Here is a 21851-nt window from a genome sequence, read left to right as displayed (position 1 = left end):
GGAATGGGGAGAATGGGGGATGGAGGCTGCAGGAGGGCAGAGACAAGGGTGGTCAGGTTGGGCCTGGAGGCCGGATGCCCTCTCTGGATGCAAAGTATTCCTCTCTGCTGCTCTGCCGGGGCAATCCCAAGGCTCATAGGCATCATCTCCAGGCCCCATCACAGGCAGCAGGGGGCCACAATTAAATTTAAATGCTCATCCATTTTCCCCATAAGCACCAGCATTTTCCATCCCTTTTATGGATTTCTGAGGAATGATAAAATGCAGCTGTTTTGGCTCCCGAGCCAATGAAATAATAAAAGGTGGCTTGAGTCTCCTCCAGGGAAATCAGCTGCTTACTTATTTATTTTGACTCCAAAACTTCTATTCAGGTCTCATAATGTACAAATGGCTTCCAAACCTGCCCCTCTATTGCCCTGGCCCTCACCTCGACTCATTTCTTGGTGACTTCTTTGCAGACAATCAGAAGCCTTCTAGAGATGTGACCTTGGCCAGTTTTTGTGCTTCCCTTTCCTCTTCTGAAAAAACATGGGTATTTTAACCCCAATGCCACACAGGCAGGCCCCATGGCATGGGAGAATGAGATACTGTAGGTCATAGCCCAGCACGATGCCTGGCACATAGCAGGCACCCAGTAATGCCGCTTGCCTGCCTTTGGATTTCCTGGGGGTTAAAAATTCACATAAAGCAAACTGCCTGGCTGCTGTTCTTGTTGTGCCTCAGACGTTGCTGTTTTATTTGCCAGGAAAACAGGCCTGGCCTTCACAGGCACAGGATTTCTCAGGCCCATAGGTTCATTTAGGCCTCACCATAACCTTGAGACATTAAGAGATTCCACCACGGCCAGGCGCAGTGGCTCACGCTTGTAATCTGAGCACTTTGGGAGGCTGAGCTGGGTGGATCACTTGAGGTCAGGAGTTCAAGACCAGCCTGGCCAATATGGTGAAACGTCATCTCTATTAAAAATAAAAATAAAAAAAATCAGCCAGGTGTGGGTGCGCATGCCTGTAATCCCAGCTACTCGGGAGGCTAAGGCAGGAGAATCACTTGAACCCAGGAAGTGGAGGTTGCAGTGAGTTGAAATTACACCACTGCACTCCCGCCTGGGTGACCGAGCAAGACTCTGTCTCAAAACAAACAAACGAACAAAGAAACAAACAAACAGAGATTCCACAACAGAATGGTGATGCCCAGAGAGCCAGAGGGTCTCACTTCAGGTTACGCTGTAAGTGTGGGTTAGCTCCAGGATTTGAAACCAGGACAGGGACCCTGGGCCAGGATTTTGCCACCATACTGTTAGTCCTCTGGAGGGAGCTTCGCTTCAGAAGGCCTGGAAGTACTTGTTCACCCTTTGCTTCCCGACCCAGTTTTCTTCATCTCACCAGGAGATGCCTAAACCCACAGAAGTATTCAGGACAGCACAGAGGCAGCCTGGAGTGCATACACCATCCTCCCATATTTCCCCAACAGCCTTGCTCCTCACCCCAGCTCCCTCACATGCCCACACACACAGGAGTGATGCGATGCCTGCCCCTGCAGGTGCTTCAGACTACGTGGAGAGCACGTGGGATGGCCGAGCACCAGGGGTAGGAGGCGACCTCTAACCCAGACAGTTCTTGTGGCTCTGGTACTTGTCATCATTAGCTGCTTAGGCCAAAAACCTGTTTCTGAGTTTCTATTCTGTATCTAGCACTAGAATTGCATGGGGTGGACTGAATTATCTCCCCCCAAAAGATATGCCTAAGTCCTAACACCCAGTACCTGTAAATGTGAAATACTCCCTTATTTGGAAATAGGGACTTTGCCGAGGTAATTAAGTTAAGAATCTTGAGATGAGATCATCCTAGATGGAGGGTGGGCCCCAAACCCAATGCCTGGTGTCCTTATAAGGAGAGAGAGCTTCGAGACACAGAAAGGCATGGGAAAGCCACGAGAAGATGGAGGGAGAGATTGGAGTGATGTGTCTACGGCCGAGGGACGCCAAGGATCGCCACCGTCAGAAGCGGGAGAGGGAGCAAGAATTCTCCCTGGAGCCTCTGGAGGGAGTGGAGCCCTGTGCTTAGATTTTAAAATCTTGATTGTGGACTTCTGGATTCTAGAACTATGATAGAATACATTTCTGTTGTTTTAAGCTACTAAGTTTGTGGTTGTTACAACGGTCCTAGAAAATTCATACACTGCATACAGAATAAAACATTTGAAGAGACTATCCAAGTGCTTGAGATGTTTACAGTGTGGCCTATTTCCTCAGCCTTCTCCTTCCCACCTGCCACCTACCTTTGACTTCAGATGTTTTCAGAGATTTTCCAGAGCTGAGTTTTGCACCATCCCTTCCAGTATACAGGGAGAGAGAAGTCGGGGGGCTGATGCCTCCAGCCCAAGGGGTGCTGGTTGCAGAGGCACAAAGCCTTCCCCTGGACTGAGATATCCAGGGGGACTTTCTGGCAGAGCCAGGTGGGTTTGGTTCCATTAAGTCAGCAAGGGGAAGCCCTGGATGAGTCTTGAGCAGGGGAGCAATGAGGCGCTCTGGGCAGTGTGCTGTAGCCGTAGGTGTAGGTGGGACTGGGAGTGGGGTGCCAGGGCAGAGCAGTACATTATGCGGAGGTGAGGAAGGCCCAGCTGGGCATGGTGGACGTGGGAAGCAGGACGAGGGGGAGACTCAGCTGGAAGATGTGGCACAAAATGCTTTGTGACCAAAGCACAAAGGGTGGAGGGGAGAGCACAGGAGAGTGGGCATGGCTCCTGCACGGAGCCCAGGAGAACCCCCATGACTCTGGAGGGTATCTTTTTTTGTGGTGGGGCTGAAGGAAAGAAGGAAAGGCTTAGCCTGCCAGGACCCTTCCCTGGCCAGAAATATTCCTAGATGACCCCACATATACCACAGGCATACATGCACACATACAGAGACTCAGGTATACGTGCACAACCACACACACACACACACACACACACAGAAATGCACAGACCAAGTGCCCAGGGACACACACACACATACACACAGATAGGCAGAGAGGCAAATACACACAGGAGCACACATGTGCACAGTGGCACATGCACCGACACACAGACATACAGAGGGTCCATGCCCCCAGTCCTCTCCTCCGCCTCCCACTGCCTTTCACTCACTCTCTCCCTCCCCCTACAGTCACCTCTGGCACAAGTTCACTTGGATTCCCCACTAACAGGGAGGGTGGGACCCAGTCCTAGCCAGGGGTGGTGAGGGAGAGACAAAAGCAGAAGTCCAGGCACCCAGTGGGGTTCCTACCTCTGTGTCAAAGACGATGGCAGAGCTGCACACACACGTGGGCAGGAACCCACTGACACTCAGGAACAGACACCCAGAGAGACTGAGCTCCAGACACAGCAAGAAATTGAGATTCCAGAGTCACACCATGATGCAGACAGAAAGTCAGACAGGAAAAGATACTCAGGTACAAACAGACACACACAGATCCACACTCAGACACACACACAGCATGCACACAGTACAGCACACACACCCACAGACACATAGCAACACCCCCTCCCAGACTCAAAAGACACATACATCCACACGCGCACACACTCACACATACACACACCCCAGCACGCACACAGACAGACCCACACACACCTCCGACAGAAAGAGATACACACAGAGGGAGACACTCTGACACCCAGACACATACATGCAAAAATACACAGACACACTGCCAGGTCGACACAGAGGCAGAGCCAGGGAGACAAAGAGGCTTTGAGCGTGGCCGGTCTGCCCCCAGAACCCAGACATCCTGGCTTTGCAGTCCCCCTAGGAACCCTCCAAAACGCCAGGAGAAATTCCTGGGATATTAGCTAAATTTCAGACACAAACATTCCCTTCTCCCTCTCCAGATGTAATGCTCATGAAAGCTCACACAGCCGCCCTCAGCTGCCCCCACCCCTGGCTCCTAGGAATGCTGCCTGTGGGCTCCAGGAAAGGGGTGGTCCTGAGAGCTGAAGGGACCACACTGGGCAGGGAGCAGGGGGCTGCTTTGGGGAGATCCCAGCAGATGGGAAGGGTCAGGCAGAGAGGGGGCTCCCTGTTGCAGGGTGGGGACACCACCCAAAGCCGGGGCTGACCAGGCCCTGGGGAGCAGTGAGGGGGCTGGAGACTGGTCAGAAACCCTGAGTTGGAACGCAGCGCCAGGCAGGAAGGCATGGTTCATTGCAAGGATTCTTGCAAGGGAATGGGCCTTGCTCACCTCCTGCCCACAGGGCCACCTGTCAGCAGCAGGAGCATTCAGGGCCTTCCCACCACAGGGTTTTTGCACCCTCTATTCCATCTCCCTGAAATGCTCTTCCCTTGACTCTGTCTCAACCTCAGACAAGTGTCCCCACCCACCTAGGCCTCTTGTTATTTTCTTTTAAAACACCTTCTTCTTTTTCATAGAGTATGTAGGTACTTCTTGATTTGCTTCTGAACTAGACCAGAAGTTCCATGAGGATAGAGACCTGCTTATGACAGTCAGAGCTTAGCGAGTAGCAAGCGCTCAGCAAAGCCACATGTGCCATTTAAACATTCTCCAGACTTCAGTTTCCATATCTATGAAATGGGTTGAAATTGTATCTCTTCTCTTATGAGAAGAAAATGAGATGATGAATGTGGAAAGAGCTTTGGCAAACATCTTCTCACCTTATGTGAGGGCTGTGTGGTCTTCTTAGATCCTTGATAAGGTTAGGGGCCAGCCTAGATTGAGACACAGACAGTGCACTGTAAACATGTTCCTAGAGGCTGGGCACGGTGGCTTACGCCTGTAATCCCAGCACTTTGGGAGGCCGAGGCGGGCGGATCACGAGGTCAGGAGATCGAGACCATCCTGGCTAACACGGTGAAACTCTGTCTCTACTAAAAATACAAAAAATTAGCCAGGCGTTGTGGTGGGCGCCTGTAGTCCCAGCTACTCGGGAGGCTGAGGCAGGAGAATGGCGTGAACCTGGGAGGCGGAGCCTGCAGTGAGCGGAGATTGAGCCACTGCACTCCAGCCTGGGTGACAGAGCGAGATTCCAACACAAACAAACAAACAAACAAAACAAACAAACAAAAAACAAAAACATGTGTCTAGAAGTGCTTGGTTGCCTAAGAAGTATGTTTCTGGAAGTGCCATGAAGTGTCCTAACTGATGATTCCTGGAATTCCACTGTAGTACCACAAATCTGTGTCAACTCAAACTCATTAGAGCATCAATGATTCACCATCAAAGTCAAGAGGTGGCCAGCTAGAGCTTTTCCTGAGACACAAATGGCCCAGAAATCTGGGTGTTTACACATCTAGATCAGGTAAACAGTCATGTGTCCCAGCATCTGGGACCCCAGAGTCACAGAGGTGCACTGGTTCTGTGGGCCATCCCAGGATACGCTGAAATTCATACTCCCCATCTGCTCCATCTATTAACCCATTCCATCTCTCTCTTCACATAGCCAGGAGGGTGCTTTGGCTTCTTGCAGAGGACAGCAGCTGCCAGGCAGTTTTGCCTCTTGTGAGAAGAGTGGCCATGGGTGAGTTATTTAACAAGTGTGGGCTTCAGTTTCCCCTATATCCTCTACCCCACACTTCTTCCTTGAGAAGAAAGTGGCTCAGCATATGTGCAAATTCCTGAGAGTGTTGCTGCTAGCAGCACCTCAGCAAACGGTGACTGTGAAGCTGACAATCCCCATTACCAGGACGATGAAATGGGGAGCTTCCAAAATGATGATGGCATGCGGGTTTGTTGCCCTCGGCAGAGGCTGCTGGGTCTAAGATCTAGGCCTGCCTGTCTCCTGGCTCGGACAATGCCTGCTTTGCAAGAGGCAGCTCGTTATGTGGGAGATGTATGTCCTGTCATAAAGTGTTTTATATTTTAGCTCCTAATTGCATTACCAGAGACAGACAGCTGTTTATCCTCATCACTCTCCCATCGTTGTCTTTGGCAGGACCCACTGGGCTGCTCCAGGTGTTTCCTCGCCTCCTCTTCTGAAAATCCAGGGAGGCCATGCAGGCTCCTCCAGGCTGCTTGGTGTGGTCAGGCCGTGAGTGGTTCCAGCAGGCGGGAGCCTATGTTGGCACCGGAGTGGGTGCAAATCAACCCACATTCCATCGCCTCCTCCTTTCTGCCCGCAGGAGCCTTCTTGTTTATTAGGCATCGCCCCAGCAATCAACTCATCTGATCTTCACAGCAGCCCTGCAAGGTGGGCGCTGTTACTCTTGACCCCATGATACAGAGGAGGGAATTGATGCTGGGGGAGGCTGTGTCCTTCACTCATTCATTCGCTTATTCATTCATTCAGCAATCTTTTTTGGTAGGAGCAGCATTGTGGAAGGAACTAGGGATGTTAAAATGAATAAGATCCAGCCCCTCACCCTCAGGGACCCCACAGCCTCGCACAGAAGGAAGCTGACAGTGGAGCCTCTGACCCTCCAGGTAGTTCCCACTGCTGGCCAAGTGGTCGTTTTGAGACATAGATCAATCTCAAGTCCAGACCCTGTGGATGGATTGCCCTCCCCAGATTCTAAGATTTCTAGTTAAATTCTTGTCTAATCCCAGCCTCCTCCCACCTTGCTTCACCACACAAGCCACTCCAAGCCTCCTGCTTGACACTCACCCCACATGTGACCACCCCGCTCCTTATTTTTCCTTCCAGCCGCCTGTCCTCCCTGGTGCTACAATCCTGATGTTGTTGGGCGGTGGGCAGAAGACTCTTGTATCATGGCCCCTGCCCAGCCCTAGTGTAGATCAATCATGGTCATTCTAAACCCCTTTGCCAGGTACTCCCTTAGCCTTCCTCACAGCCAGGGGTGACAGGTCCAATGACTAAGTCAGTGAGAACCAGGGGAGGTTCTTTGAGGCCTTAGGGGACAGAAGGGGGCAGAGAGTTTCCTTGAGTCTTGCCTTTGCCCTTCATCCTGCCTGGACCTGAGTTACATACGGATGAGATGCTTAGAGCTGCAGCAGCCATCTTTTGACCATGTGGCAGCAGACAAAGGGCTAAAAGCTGGGACATGGAGGGAGACCAAGTGGAAATGAGAGCTGAGCCTGGGTGTCTGCTGGGGGTCATTGGGCCTCTGAAGGATCCAGGGCCTTACTGCACTGCAGTTTCTGTAAGTGGAGAGCACACGGCTTCCTGCCTCAGCACTCCCTCTGGCCTCTGCTGCATGCACCAAATCCTTCCTGGAGGTACCTGAGGTGGGCCCCTACATCTCACTCCAGTGCCCTGGTTTTGCTTTGTGAGCTGCTTCTCCTTTTTTAAGGCCTAACCCAAAGTCCCTTTCCAAGAAGTTTCCTTTGACTTCACCTCATCCCACCCTGACCACAGGGTTGGTCACCCACTCCTTTGCATATGCACAGCACACTGTGCACGGTCCTTTGTAGCCCCCACCACACTGATTTGTAATTCTCCATTTTCCTGGTCTGTCTGCAGACACACTGTGAGGTTCTGGCCTGTGGAGGAGCCCATCGAGGTTTGAGTGAGGGAGCCGACAAAGAAGTGAATGCAGGAACCATCACTGGCAACGGGAGCAATGGCCCTCCATGTGTCCTTACGTCACTGAATCTTCCCAGGGGCCTTGTGAACCATGACTGATGCTCACCCTCATTTGCAGGTGAAGAAACTGAGGTCAGAGAGGACAGGGTTAGGTCTTTCCAGGTTGGAGGGAAGCCTTTGGGCCACACGGTAGGCAGGTTGGCTCCAGCCCTGCTGTCCTGCCTGACTCCTGGGCCCTGTGGGGCCTCTTCCTGCTGTGGGCAAGGCTGCCTGCAATCAGGCCATTTGCAGGGCGGTGGGTGGCAGAGCCAGGTGCTTGGCCTGGGGCAGCAAACAGACCTTGCTTGTCCTGTCACTGCTGCCCCAGGGAAGGGTTCAGAGGCCATTTTATCCACACAGATGGGGCTGGGGCCCATCAAAAAATAAGACCCAAGCAAGGCCTGCCGGGGGATGAAGTCATGTGGAAAAACACTCAAGTCAGAACAAAACTGTCTTTCTGAAAACGACTTCATCACGTTGCCAGAAGCGTCAGATCACTCTGCCTCTCACCTCTTCCAGCCCGCCCACAGGAGCGGGGAAGACCAGTTCCTCGGGTCTGGTTACATCATTTAGGCAAAAATAAATGTTACAGAGACCCACCCAGGAGGTGCTGGGGAGCCAGTGGCTCCATCCTCCCCCACGGCCCTGGCCTCCTCTGACCCACCAGGCTGGGAAGGCCTGGAGAGCAGGCTTGGGCTTTCTCCAGCTCTGTGTGCCCAGTGTCAAGCGCAGAAACAGAGCTCAGCTTCCTTTTGTCAGAGCCTGGCAAATGAGACTAAACTAAACTAAAATAAAATAAAATAGAATAAAAAGCACTCAGTGAATGCATAGGTTCATGCATTCAGCAAATTCTGCTTCTACCAGGCACTGTGCCGGCATTGAAGTTACACTTGCAGAAAGAAGAAACAAAAGATTGAAGGAGTGAAGGAATAAATTCCTCACTAGGGTGACAAGGCACAACAGAGCAGGATGGGCCCCAGAGAGGTGTAGAGAAAGCTGAGTTCCATTTCCTACTCCAGTAATACGTTTCTACTCAACAGAATTGTCTTGAGCAGAAGATCCTGGCAACATGGTGCGCACCTAGGGATTTAGGGAAGCCACTCTAGCACTCTGGCATTGATTATCCTGGCAGGAGACAGATGACATCAGTTACTGGAGTTCCCTGCTACAATGGAGATACGGCCAAGGTGATGTGGGGCATGCGGGAAGAGGTGCTGGGTGGGCCGGCCAAGGAGGTGGACCTTGGAGAAGAACATACCAGGTTGTCCAGGAGACGTGGGGAAGCTTTGGAGGTGGCATGGAGCTTGGAAAAGGGCAGACAATTCCCTGTATAGGAAGCACAGGGAGTTTGAAGTAAGCAGCAAGAGATGGGGTTGGTGAGTCAGGCTGGTAGCAGGTGAAGGGGAGAGTGGGCTTCGCTCTATGGGGAGTAGGGAGCTATTGGAGGGCTGAAGAAATAGAGTGTCCAGCTCAGGAGTGCATTTCAGAAAAGCTGCTCCAGCCTGGAGGGCAGTTTGCCTGTAACAAAGAGGTCTCCTTAGAGGTCCTTGGACCACCCCAGGGTCTAGGAGTAGAGCAGCGGCAAAGGGGATGAGAATAAGAGAAAGGATAGATAGAAATGCCCATCACTGAGGGGACTTGGAGACCTACTGGATGAGGGGACAAATGGAATCTGAGGTTATGTGTTAAAACTGTGACTCTAAGGCAATGGCAAAGAAATTTAAAATAATGGGGGCTGAAGAAGTAAAAGCCCAGGTACCTGGTCCCAGGTTGGTCTGGTAGCTCCACAAACATCAGAGCCCCAGATTCCTCCCACCTTTTTAGTCATACCCAGCCTTGAACATGTGGCCCAGAAAGGCTGTTCCAACTCCCTTGTCACATCTGCAATCCACTTAGTGGAATGAAAGAAAAGAGGGAGGGGGGCGCACTCATTCATCTCAAAGATATGACTTCGAATTCCACACATCTCTGCTCACATCCCATTGGTAGAGCTTAGAGGCAAGACCATACATAGCTGTAAGGGATGCTGGAAACGGTAGGCTGCCAAGTGCCCAGCTAAACATTCTTCCATTGTGGAACATGGTGGGGGATGGAGCTATGGGGGGACAACAAGGGAGGTTGTGCAAGCCCAGTGGCCACTCTGAGCTTGATATTTCTCATTTACAAAACATATTCCATGAATAGTCACACTTCCTTTTTTACCAAATAAATGTAAATATGATCCCTTCTCTGTCAACTGCATGCTGTGTTTTCCTGGCAAGTCAGATGTCCCTATTTGGAGACAGCTTTCCCAGCCATTGAAGGAGACATTGGAAAATATCCTCAACATGGACTTTACGGGGCTTACAGAGTGGACTCTCAGGGTCTGTGAATTCCATATAATTATATGCTCAATTTGGGGCATACAGTTTTCTTGAGAGAGAGTTTATGGCTTTGTGTATACACGTTTAGCATACAGATTTATAAGGAGGCTTACCTTTACGGGGGTTACCCTCAAAAGTTGAAAACAGAATGAAAAAATTGCTCAAGGCCCTCACCACTGATAGTCTATGATTGCTTTGCACCCGCTTTGCGGGGTACACTTGGAAAGCAGGGCAGGGAAAATAAAAAGGCAATTGAAGGGCTGTGGGTGGTTGGATAACGTGGCTTCGCTTCATCTGACAGTCCTCCCTGGATGTGGGTGTGGCCCGCCGTCACCAGGCCTTCCCCTGAGTCTCTGCCCTGGCTTAGCTGGGATTCGGCTGGGGGCATGCCTGGCACACTCTGCCTCATGTCTCCCCTGCAGTCCCCAAAGCTCCCTGTCGGAAGCCAGTTAGGATTTCAGAGACACAAGTGAGCTGCTGTGTTTGGCCTGCCAGGTGAAAAGAACAGAGCCTGCATTAAGCAGACGCTCCTCTCGTATCGGCTTCCCTCGCCCGCGATGTCTCCAACTGGGAGCAAACCTGTCTCCCTCTCTGGAGCCAGGGATTTGATATTGTCGTGAATGGAGGTTTTCATCCCCCAGCTAGTCGTCTGCCCTCCATGGCGCCTGCTATCAGTGCCAGGCTTGGCATGGGAGGCCCCAGCTGCGGGAAGAGTGGGTGGATAGGAAAGGGCTGGGCTCAGTGGCTGCCCCACCACCTAGACTTAGTGAAGGCAGAAGAGGCATCATGGCCCAGGAGAAGGAGCGAGAAGGTGGGCACTCCTGAGTGATCACCAGGCAAGATGGGCTCTGATGGACTAGTGGTTTGTACTAAGTGGGGATTTCTCAGTAGCCCACAGATGAGCAGGACTCCTGAGAGCAGACTTGCTGTCTGCAGTAAAGATGGTACCAAATAAAGCTGAAAACAAGGATTTTACCAAGAGGGGAATGGGACAAGAGGACAGCAATATGGTGCCAAACAACTGAGAGCAGGGATGAGCATCTTGGAACTTGGAGTGCTGGTGAGCAAGAGGAGCCAGCCAGGAAGCAGACAGACCAGCCCCAGGCACCACCTGGGAGCCAGGTTGGCAATAAAGGAAAGCTGGAGAAGAGCAGGGATGGGCTGCAGTAGAAGCCCCGGCACGGGGTTCTGGTGGTAGCAAGTGGCACCTTCAGCCCAAGAGAGCTAGGCCAGCCAGAGAGGCCAGGGCTGGGTGGCGGGGGTGGCCCCATGGCAGGAAAGGGAGCCCTTACCTGCCCTGTGCATCTTACGTCTGCAGGCCCTCCTGCCTCATCCCTCTGTTTGCCCTCTGCCCTGCATATTCACTCAGCACAGGCAGGGCACTTTGTTCTCATAGCCTTTGACTGTGACTGCAGGTGTGGGACCAAGGACAGTGGCCAAAGAAAAACAAAGGGAAAGAAGGGAACAGCTACGATTTCTAAGAACAGCACCTGCAGGCCTGCATCCTGGCTGTGAAGCACACACTTGTGTGTTTTCTGGTGGAGACCTCACAAGCCTGCATGTTAGGGCCAGCTCTTATAAATGCCACCAGGCTGAGGACAGTTTCACAGCAGCATCGCTTAGCAGGACCCCACGTGGTGCTAGTCCCTGGGCTGGGCATGCGAGAGACAGAGACGAGCAAAACCCTTTCTCTGGCCTCAGAAAGCTCACAGTCTGGTCAGGGTGGAATCGGTATTTGCTGAGAGCTTCCTGAAGATCAGGGTCACTGCTGCTGGGGCCTGCCATATATCACTCAAGTCCCATCCTCATAACATTCCTGGGAGGGGCCAGATCCCCCACTGGAGGAAACAGAGGCCCAGAGATGCTAGGTAACCTGCTCCAGGCCACACAGCTGGGTCTTGTGAGGATACATTTTGAATTCTTGTTCTGCCTGTTTCAATGCTTGCCTGTTTCTTGGGGAAGAACCCCACTTCTTTCTTTGGGAGGGCTGCTGCAGAAGGTCACTGGGGTGGCTTGAGGCCTGAGGGCAGGCCTGGCCACAGACCCTTCAAATGATTGCTAAGGCACATGCCACTCAGGAACTCCTGGTCAGATGAGCAGAAGACAAAAGGAGCCTCCACTAGACGGCCACCCGTGCAGGCCCAGATGCCAAGCTCTGGGGAGCATTTGAAGGCAAGTGGGTCAGGCACTGCCCTGTCCCCAAGGAGCTCACAGACCAGTGGGAAACCTATGACAAGAGTGTTAAGACCCACTTCACAGGCATCGAGCCAGTCAAATCTCTGCCATGCCCACTGCAGGGTGACCTGAGGTGAGAACCAGGACTTCTCAGAACCTCAGTTTCTTTATCTGTAAAATGCAGATACTAGAACCTAACTCATCATATTATTGCAAAGCAATGTGTGGGAGGCACAAGGCTCAACACAAAGCAGGAGCTTGGCAGTAATAGTAATCATGACTCTTATTACCACTCCAGCCAGAGTTCAGCAGCAGGGAAGAGCAGGTAAATGAGAGGTGTAAGGAAAGCACGAAGAACATGCTATCAGGATTCACGGGTGGGAAGAGGGCAGGGGCGGAGCATGGAAAAGCCTCAGGAGGCTCCTGTTTGTTCATCCTTCCCTTCCCCTTCCCCTTTCCCTTCTCCCCCTCCCTCCCTCCTTTCTTTCTTTCTTTCTTTCTTTCTTTCTTTCTTTCTTTCTTTCTTTCTTTCTTTCTTTCTTTCTTTCTGTCTCTCTCTCTCTTTCTCCCTCCCTCCTTTCTTTCTTTCTTTCTTTCTTTCTTTCTTTCTTTCTTTCTTTCTTTCTTTCTGTCTGTCTCTCTCTCTCTTTCTCCCTCCCTCCCTCCCTTCCCTCCTTCCTTCCTTCCTCTCTTTCTTTCTTTTCTTTCTTTCTCCCTTTCTCTCCCTTTCTTTTCTTTCCCTCTTTCTTTTTTTCTTTCTTTCTCTTTCTTTCTTTCTTTCTTTCTTTCTTTCTCTCTCTCTCTTTCTTTCTATCTTTTTTTCTCTTTCACAGGGTCTTAAGGGTCTTGCTCTGTTGCCCAGGCTGGACTGCAGTGGTGAGATCATAGCTCACTGCAGCCTCAACCTCCCAGGTTCAAATGATCTTCCCACCTCAGCCCCCCCAGTAGATGGGACTATAGGCATGCACCATCACACCTGGCTAATTTTTGTATTTTTGGTAGAGACAGGGTCTTGCCATGTTGCCCAGGGTGGTGTCGAACTCCTAGGCTCATGCAATTCTCTCACCTTGACCTCCCAAAGTGCTGGGATTACAGGTGTGAGCCCCACACCCAGCCCCTTTACACTGTTTATTTTTCTAATGCTCTTGTTTGGAGACTTTTACACTTATTCCAGAACATGCAGTCAGCACCCAGTGACTATCTGTGGAAGGAGCGAACCAAGGAATGATGTCTCCAGCTCCAGTGCTCCAGAGTTTCAGATGTGGCTCTGTTTCATCCCCATCCTGGCTGCTCTGGTTCAGAGAACTTGGGTGGCAGACTCACTGCCAGCAGTGGGGAGCAGCCCCTGCCCCACAAAGGCCCAGCCTCAAGGTCCCGGAGTAAGCACTTCTTGTTCCAAGCCATCTTCTAGAGAGATGGGAGACAGGGAAGCTAGGAGCTTCTACCACCATCTGAGTCACTGTGGATGGAGAGAGCCGCTGGAGAGACAGGAGTGCAAGGGCCTGGCGTGGCTCTGCAGCTCTGGAGACGTGGGACAGGCCACTTGCCTTTCAGGGGTGCTATGGCAGAGCCTACCCCGTTGGCCTTCTCAGCAGTTTGCCTTATGTCTAAAGCTTCCTGGGCCTGCAGCACAGGGTGCTAGTTTTGCCTATGGGGGCAGCCAACCCTCTACCAATTAGGTTAGAGTTGGTGGTGTACAACCCATTCCTCAGGGGGTCAGCCTGAGACATGTCCTCCCCAGCCTTGCAGACTGTCCCAAGGGGGAGTGAAATATAAAGATGACCTATTTACGAATCCATCCTTTACATGCTTGTCTTTGTTCACTGTCTTGATATCGGTGTTCCCACTGTGCCTCCACGGCCTCCTGCCTCCTGTGTTCTTGGCTCCTTCTCAGCCTGGCTGCCTGGCCCTCACCCTGAGCCTGGGGAGAAGTCAGGACCTTTCACTTGCCAGCTCTGGGTTATACGATGACCTTCTGTTCCCAGGATTCAGGCTTTTGCCTAACAGGAGGACCAGGAAGTGAGAAAAAAAATTAAACAGCTTTGGGCTGGCTTTGGGAGGAGTGGCAGGCAGCTCCCTCCAGCCTCCTGTGAAATGGGTGTGCTGGCTTTATATTTCGAGAGAATGCTGTCGGACGAACGGGTAAAGGGCTGACTCATCAGTTGTTAATGGCCCTAACACCCAGCATCTGCGAGCCCTCCTGGGACGTCGTCGTAGGATGATTTGCTTTTCAGGGCTCTGACATCAGAGCTCTTGTCTCTGTCTGCTGGAGTGTGTCATGCTTTCGCTCTTCGCAGGAAAACTGCTTAATGCTATGGCAAAAGAAAAGTAATAAAATATTCATTTGCCAAGGCTAGAGGGTGGAAGCTATCGAATCCTCCAGAGAAGGAGTCCTAAATTAAAGACACGCACAGACCCAGATGAAAGCACATGGCCACACAGCAGACATTCTTAGGCACACAGCACATATAGGAAAAACAGCCTCCCATGTACCCAAAAGCATCTGCCTGTGCACACACAAAGCCCTGCGTGTGCAAGCACACATGTACCCATCACACACCTATGCAATACACAAGCCTGCACTAAGGACACACCCACGTCACGATGTGAAGACACACGCACATTGCACAAGCCTGTGGAACCCTGCTCCATACACACGCACGCACACACCTATACCTATTCCCTCACCATTGTAATTAAAAGTGACATCTTCCTAGCTCATCTACTGGGGGCGGGAGAGCCCATCAAACCGGCCCTGACTTTTGAACAATAGCCGCCTGTCTGGCTGTCCCGAGGAAGCCTGGCTCTGTCAGGCAGAAAGCAGATGCCGTGCTGGGGGAAACAGGGGAAGTGTGACTCAGAGGTGAGTTACACAACTTGGTTCTGCCTGTCTGCTGTGCCCAGGAGGAGGATGGGGGAAGCTAGCAAATGGGAAAGCTGAGAGGCTGCTGCACTTCTGGAAGCTTCCACATCATCAGCCTGGAGGAGGCTGAGGCTCCCCAAGGGTGGCATGAGGAGGCTGCTGCGCTGTCATGAGCAGGAGCACATGTGCTTGATCACATGGGGCGCCTTCCCTCAGAGGGAGGGGTGCTGTGGCTGTCACCTTCTCGCTAAGGTTATAGCCTTCCGCTGACGGGCTCCTGCCCATCTGGCCTGCTGCCACAGGGCACCACCACGCCTATGTAGACAACAGGTTGGCCCCAGGCTTGGGTTGTGGACACACAAGTTGGCCTGCATCTATAAAGATGCTGCCTACTGATGGTTCTAGAAGCCCTGACAGAGTAGCTTATAACTAGAGGATTGGTGCCCAGACCTGAGATTTTGGAAACGATCCCAGCTCACAGATTTCCTGAGAATGACAATGTCCTGGCTCCCTGGGATGTTTTTTTTTTTTTTGTTTTCTGTTTTTTGTTTTGTTTGTTTTTTTTTTGTTGTTGTTTTTTCATACCATCTATTCTACAAACATTGACCAAACATTGACTAAGGGCTAGGGCCTTGGGTAACATAGCTGATTGCCGGAAGGATCTCACAGTCTGTGAGGGAGGCAGGCAAGGGCCAAAAGTGACTGCAATTTGCTCGTGGAGCAGCTGACTCTAACTGGTTTTGGAAGGTTGAGTTGGCTGGTTAAAGAAAGAGGTATGGATGTGAGTGGGTGGGAGATGGGAGGATAGGAGGGTGTCAACGAGGGAGAGTTAAATTCTGAGGAGAGGAGTAGCATTCTCACAAAACTGCTTTCCTACACAGATCACTATAGACCCGGGCTGGCAAAGTACAGCTCACAGGTCGAATCTGGTTCACTTTCTGTTTTTGTAAATAAAGTTTTATTGGAACCCAGCCATGCCCATTCATTTCTTATCTCCAGAAAACTTGAGTAGTCACAGCATGGCCCTCAAATCCCAAAATATTTATGATCGGAGTCTTTACAGAAAAAGTCTGTCTGTGTTCTAGACCCATCCATGAATTCTGGAATCCAATGCAGAATTCCAGAACCAATCACAAAATTTCTACAGCCTACCGTAGTAGTCCAGAATCCAGCATGGTTTTCTAGAGCTCCCTGGAAGAGTGACATTTGTATAGGGATTTAGAAGTTTACAGTGAGCTTTTGCATCAATTATCCCATTTAATCCTCCAACAAGCCTGTGTGAGGTTAATGGTAATTTTATCCCAATTTTGCAGATGAAAAAACTAAGACAAAGGGAAATTAAGGGACTTGCTGAAGACCGCATGGCTGGGAGACGGCTGAGGTCAGGCAGCCTGATTCTAACATTCCATGCTCTTTCCGCTGTATTATCCTACAGATGTTTCTCCGTCACACACTGCACTACTTAGCTGCCCTCCCTGACAGTCATTTCCCCCTTCTTTCTAACTCCCACTGCCACCGAGGAAGTCTTTTGTCCACTGTGCTGTGTTAGTGGGGAGACAGGGTTTGGAGAAGCATCAAATTTCCTTTCCGCATCTGTTTGCTGGTGCCCAGTGCACCCTGGGATGCTAACGAACAGTGACAGCTGATCTTCAATTGGCTGGTGCGTGAGAAGAACCACTGGGCCAGGTAATTCCAGTTCACCTCTTCAGAACTGCATCCAGGAGGCAGCCCCGGGTGGCAGGGATGGTCCTGCCGGAGCTGCTGGGCACTCCTGTGGGGGATGTGTTGGAATCTGCCACGTCCCTCACCTACCCACCCCAAGCAGGGGCAGGCACCCTGAATGACCCCTTCTGAACACAGGGCTTGCAGCCTCCTTGCTCATTGGTATACACAGGAGCTGCTTTTAATGGAATTACACCTCATTTATTAGATACGAGGACCTAAGATGTGGCTGTGTTATATCAGGCGAATTCTGAAGGCTCCCACCCCTGGACACACACACACACACACACACACTCATTTCCTGCAGCTCTGAGGGCTGCTGGCTGGAGCTCTGCATGCTGTGGGTAGCACATTTAACTCGATAAAATATAATATACGATGGGATCATATTTAACAAGGAAAACAGGGCCCGAATGGACAGAGGAGCAGTGTGGCTGGGTTGCCATGGAAACCCCTTGTTCAGAATTTCCTGACTCCTAGGAGATTACATTTTCAACCTTAATGCTGTATTAACATAAGCTTTGGCACTTAATGTCTCTGTTTTTCACCTCCCCTCTCTCCCTTGCTTACAGGCAAAAGCAAGCAGCAGAGATGAGCCAGGGAGGAGGAGAGAGGCTGCATTTCATGATCCGGTCAAAACCAGCCATGGCACCCAGACAAGGTGCTCTGCAGCTTTCAAAGTGCATCACATCCATTATCTTCTGTGACCCACAGACAGGTCAGCAAAGCTGGCTGGTGTGAGGTCACCAAGCCCCGTGCAGGTTGCTCCTCACATACCTCTTGCATCCACTCCTTCTTCTCCGTCGCATGCCACTGCCCTTGTCATCTCTCACGGGGCTGTTGCAATAGCTTCCTGCCTGTTTCCCTGCTCCCAGCCTGCGCCCTCTGTCCCCTCTTGCTGCCTGAGTGATCTTTCTGCACTGCAAATTTGTTCATCCTACACAGTAGGCTTAACAGCCTCCAACGGCCCCCAGCAGGTACAGAATAAAGTCCCAACTCCTTTGCATTCAAGTGTTTCTGCCTCTCTCTACAAGCTTGTCTCTAGCAGTCTCCACCACAGTCCCTACCCTCCAACCCCGTAGAGGTGATGATGTCCTTTCTGAATACACAGAGCACTTCCAAGGGCCATACCGCACTTCCAAGGGCAAGCTCCTGCCATGAGCTTAGCTTGGGACCGTAGTCTCTGCTGTCTTCCTGAACGACTCTTAAGCTTCCTTTAAGACCCAGCTTGGCATCACCTCTTTTAGGGGTGTTTCCCTGCCTACCTCACCACCAGTGTTCCCAGGGTGCTGTACTGAATGCTGTTGCAGCCCTTAGTGCCTGATGACCCCTTGGTCCTTCATGAGCCTTTCTCCTCCATCATATGGGGAGCTCGTCAAGCCCCGGTGGGGACGTGCCTTCCCCACTGCCATGTTTCCACCACCCAGCCTGGTTCTGGAACCTAACAGGTGTCCAACTGGCATTTGTGAAATCGAGTAAGTGGTGAGGACACTGAGGCTCAGAGCGGTAAGTATGAGTCCAATGCTACTGCCTGGTAAGAAGCTCAGGTAGGGTTTCTCTGCTGTCACTCACCCTCCCAGCATCCCTGCTTGCTCTGGGATCTCTGTGCCATCCACAACTCACAAATTGTGTCTGTTTCCAGCACTACACAGGTCTTCTCTCTAACAAACCCTTCCTTCCCTACATTATCTCCACCAGTTGCCTAATAATCTTGGACCAGCTGGGGCTGGTAGAAAGTTGAGATCTGAAGAATGAGGCTCAGAGACCACCTGAGACACTTCAGCCCATAGAAAAGCCCACATTCCTCCCATGAGACTTATTCTTTTAAACAACAAGGTTCTCAAGGTTTCAAGGAATAGCCACTTGTCCAAGCAAGCCCATGCTTTGGAGTCTTGTAGCAAGGACTGAGGGAGCCATAGTGAGGACTGGAACCTTCACCCTCACAACCAGTGTACTGGGTTGAACAGTGCCCCTTACCCTCAATCATGTCTACCTGGAACCACAGAATGGGGCATTTGAAATTAGGGTCTTTGCAGAGATAATGTAAGAATCTTGAGATGAGCTCATTCTGAATTTAGACCTTGGTGGGCCTAAAAACAATGGCAGGTGTCTTTTCAAGAGACAGAAAAGGAAAAGACACAGAGACACAAGGGAGAAGTCCTGTGATGATAGGAGTGAAGGCAGAGGCAGAGGCTGGAGAATGTGCCTGCCAGCCAAGGAGTGCTGAGCATGGCTGGAGCCACCAGGAGCCAGGAAAGAGATGTGGATAGATTCTCCCTAAGGGCCTCCAGAGGGAGCCCACTTGGCTGACACCCTGATTTCAGGCTTCTCGCCCCCATCAGTTTAGGGTCATTTGTTTCCTTGACAAACCTAGGAAGCAGATACAGCCAGGCAGTGTAAGAATCTGGGGGAGGTGTCTGCAGGACTGGGGGGAGGTGAGCATACCAGGATGTGATATCACTCCCTCTTGTCACATGTGGCACCCTGCTTCCCAGACTGGCACCTCGGTCACTGCACTGACCTCGAGCTCCCTCCAGCCCACCGCTCCATCTTCTCTGCATGTCTCAGTCTCAGGTCCACACGCAGCCTCCATTTGCTTGTGACTCTGCAGGTTGAGCTCCCCTGCGCCCTTCTGTTGGTGATCTTTTCACTTATATTACATATGCCAAGCCAAGCAGCTGAGTTCCAACTGCATTTAAACTACCCAAGAGAGATGATCTGAAGATTTAGTTATCATTATCCCAAATGGGCAAAGCTTTCACTCCAGGCTACCTTCCAGGCAGCAGCCCCTGGCCCTGCTCCTCCTGGTCATGGTCCACCCTCATGGGTCAGCTCAGTCCAGGGAGGTACAGGTCATGTGTTCCAGTGTGGGAAGGAGGCCCTGAGAGATGGAGCTGATGACCAGGGACACCTCCTGCCCGGATAAGGGCATCTTCACTGTTGAGGCTGAACTTCCTGCAGCATTGAGTAATACGTGGTAGGAAGGGGAGAAGGAAAAAGAATGACACATTTTTTTAAACAAGAAGAAAAATGTTATATTCCAAAAAAACTCCAGAGGGAATTATTTCACCAATTGAAGCTTTTGAAAAGTCACAATTGCAGCCCACTTGTCTCTTTTGCCAGAGGACGGCTGCCTTTGATGAGCTGCTGGGAAATGCTTATTGCTCTGGGTCAGCGTGACAATATTGAGGATGCGAGAGGAGGGCAGGTTGAGGCTGGGCAGGAGAAGCCGGACCACAGGGCTCTGTTTGAGATGAGGCCAGCCTGCACACTGCAGGTGTTTGAAGAATGTCTGGGGCAATGGCTCTGGGTGCACTGGGCTGTGCATGCTGCTGCCCACTCCCCAAAAGCTCCCTCGGCACTGCACCATGCTGGAGACGCTGCACAGATGTCCTCTCCTTCAGCCTTCCCTCAGGCTGCAGGGGGTGAGTGTCCATGCGGTCATGGGATAAGTGATGGAGCCAGGACTTGAACTCAGGTCAGAGGACACTAGGACGCAAGAGTGGAAGGAGTTGTGGGCTTGAGGAGTGGATCCCAGAGTGTGGAGAAGACAGCTATAAAGGGCACTGTGGGGACAACTGGGGACATTTGAATATGGAGTCCAGATCGGATAATACTAGTATCGCATCAATGTTAAAATTTCTAATTTTGATAACAATACTTTGGAGGGTAGGAGAGTGGCTTGTTCTTAAGAAATACACACTAGGTAGGGCATGGTGGCTCGTGCCTGTAATCCCAGCAGTTTGGGAGGCCAAGGCGGGTGGATCACCTGAAGGCAGGAGTTTGAGACCAGCCTGGCCAACATGGCAAAACCCCGTCTCTACTAAAAATAAAAAAATCAGCCAGGCATGGTGGTGCACGCCTGTAAATCCCAGCTACTTGGGAGGTTGAGGCAAGAGAATTGCTTGAACCCAGGGGAGAAGTTTGCAGTGAGCCAAGATCGTGCCATTTCACTCCAGCCTGGGTGAAAGAGCAAAACTCTGTCAAAAAAAGAAAGAGAGATAGAAAGATGGAAGAAAGAAAGAAGAAAGAAAGAAAAAAAAGAAAGAAAGAGAAAGAAAGAAAAAGAAAGAGAAAGAAAAGAAAGAAAGACACACTACAGCATTTAAGATGAATGGCAAACAACAACTCCAATTTAATTCTCAAATAGTTCAGAGAAGCAAAATAGAAAGAGAACAATACAGCACATGAGATAACATGTGAGTGGTGGGTGGATCAAGGTGGGGGGCATGTGGGGGTCCTGAACTATTCTTGCCTCTCTGTACATGTGAAACCATACCAAAATTAAAATTATGAAAAAGAAAACTCTGAAGTCCTAGCTCTTTTAACTTTTTAAAAAGCAGCTTTGTTGAGGCACAGTTGCCATACAACAGTCTGCAAGTATTTAAAGTGTATGCTTTTGTAAGTTTGACACATGTATATACCAACGAGGCCATTACCACTGTCAAAGAATGAACACAACTGTCATGCCTGAGTCTCCTGCTCCTTCATAACTCCTTCCTATAGCTCCTTCCCAACCACCTCCATCCCCCAGACAACTGCTTTCTGTTACTACAGATTAGTTTGCATTACCTAAAATTTTATATAGTTTGGTGCAAAAGTAATTGCGGTTTTTGCCATTACTTTTAATGGCAAAAACCGCAATTACTTTTGCACCAACCATTATATAAATGACAACAAAGCTGCCATGAAAAGTAATGGCAGAAACCGCAATTATTTTTGCACCAACCTAATAGAAATGACATCATACAGTAAGCACTCTTGTTTGCTTGGCTTCTTTCACCCAGGATCATTCTTCTGAGATCCATTCATGCTGTAGTATGTATTGATAGCTCATTCCTTTTTATCGCTGAGTGATATTCCATTGAATGGATATAGAACAGTTAATTTATCCATTCCTCTGTTGATGGATACTAAAGCTGTTTCCATTCTTTGGCAATTATGAATAAAGCTGCTACAATTATTCAGGTCTTTTATGGACATAGGCTTTTATTTCTCTTCCCGGATATGGAACAGTTGGATTATACAGGAGGTATGTGTTAACTCATTAAGATACTTCTCAACTGTCCTCCAAGGTGGTCACACCACAAGCAGTGCATGAGGGTTCCAGTTTCTTCACATCTTCACCACAAGACTTGGCATTGCTGCCTTTTTGCTTACAGTCACTGTAGTGGCTGCACAGTGGGTGTCATTGTGGTTTTCACTTGCATTTT

General features: G+C 50.6%; 1 long non-coding RNA gene across 1 annotated transcript; it reads left to right on the top strand.

Moving 5' to 3' along the window:
- The first annotated feature begins 8562 nt into the window (after positions 1–8562).
- Positions 8563–17644, top strand: LOC134807105 (uncharacterized). Its single transcript, XR_010146740.1, has 2 exons — positions 8563–8702; positions 17211–17644. It is a non-coding gene; the product is annotated as an uncharacterized LOC134807105 (long non-coding RNA).
- The last annotated feature ends 4207 nt before the right edge of the window (positions 17645–21851 follow it).

This window comes from Pan troglodytes, chromosome 8, assembly GCF_028858775.2.
Source record: "Pan troglodytes isolate AG18354 chromosome 8, NHGRI_mPanTro3-v2.0_pri, whole genome shotgun sequence".
Lineage (NCBI taxonomy): Eukaryota > Metazoa > Chordata > Mammalia > Primates > Hominidae > Pan > Pan troglodytes.
This window is presented reverse-complemented; position numbering and strand designations above follow the sequence as displayed.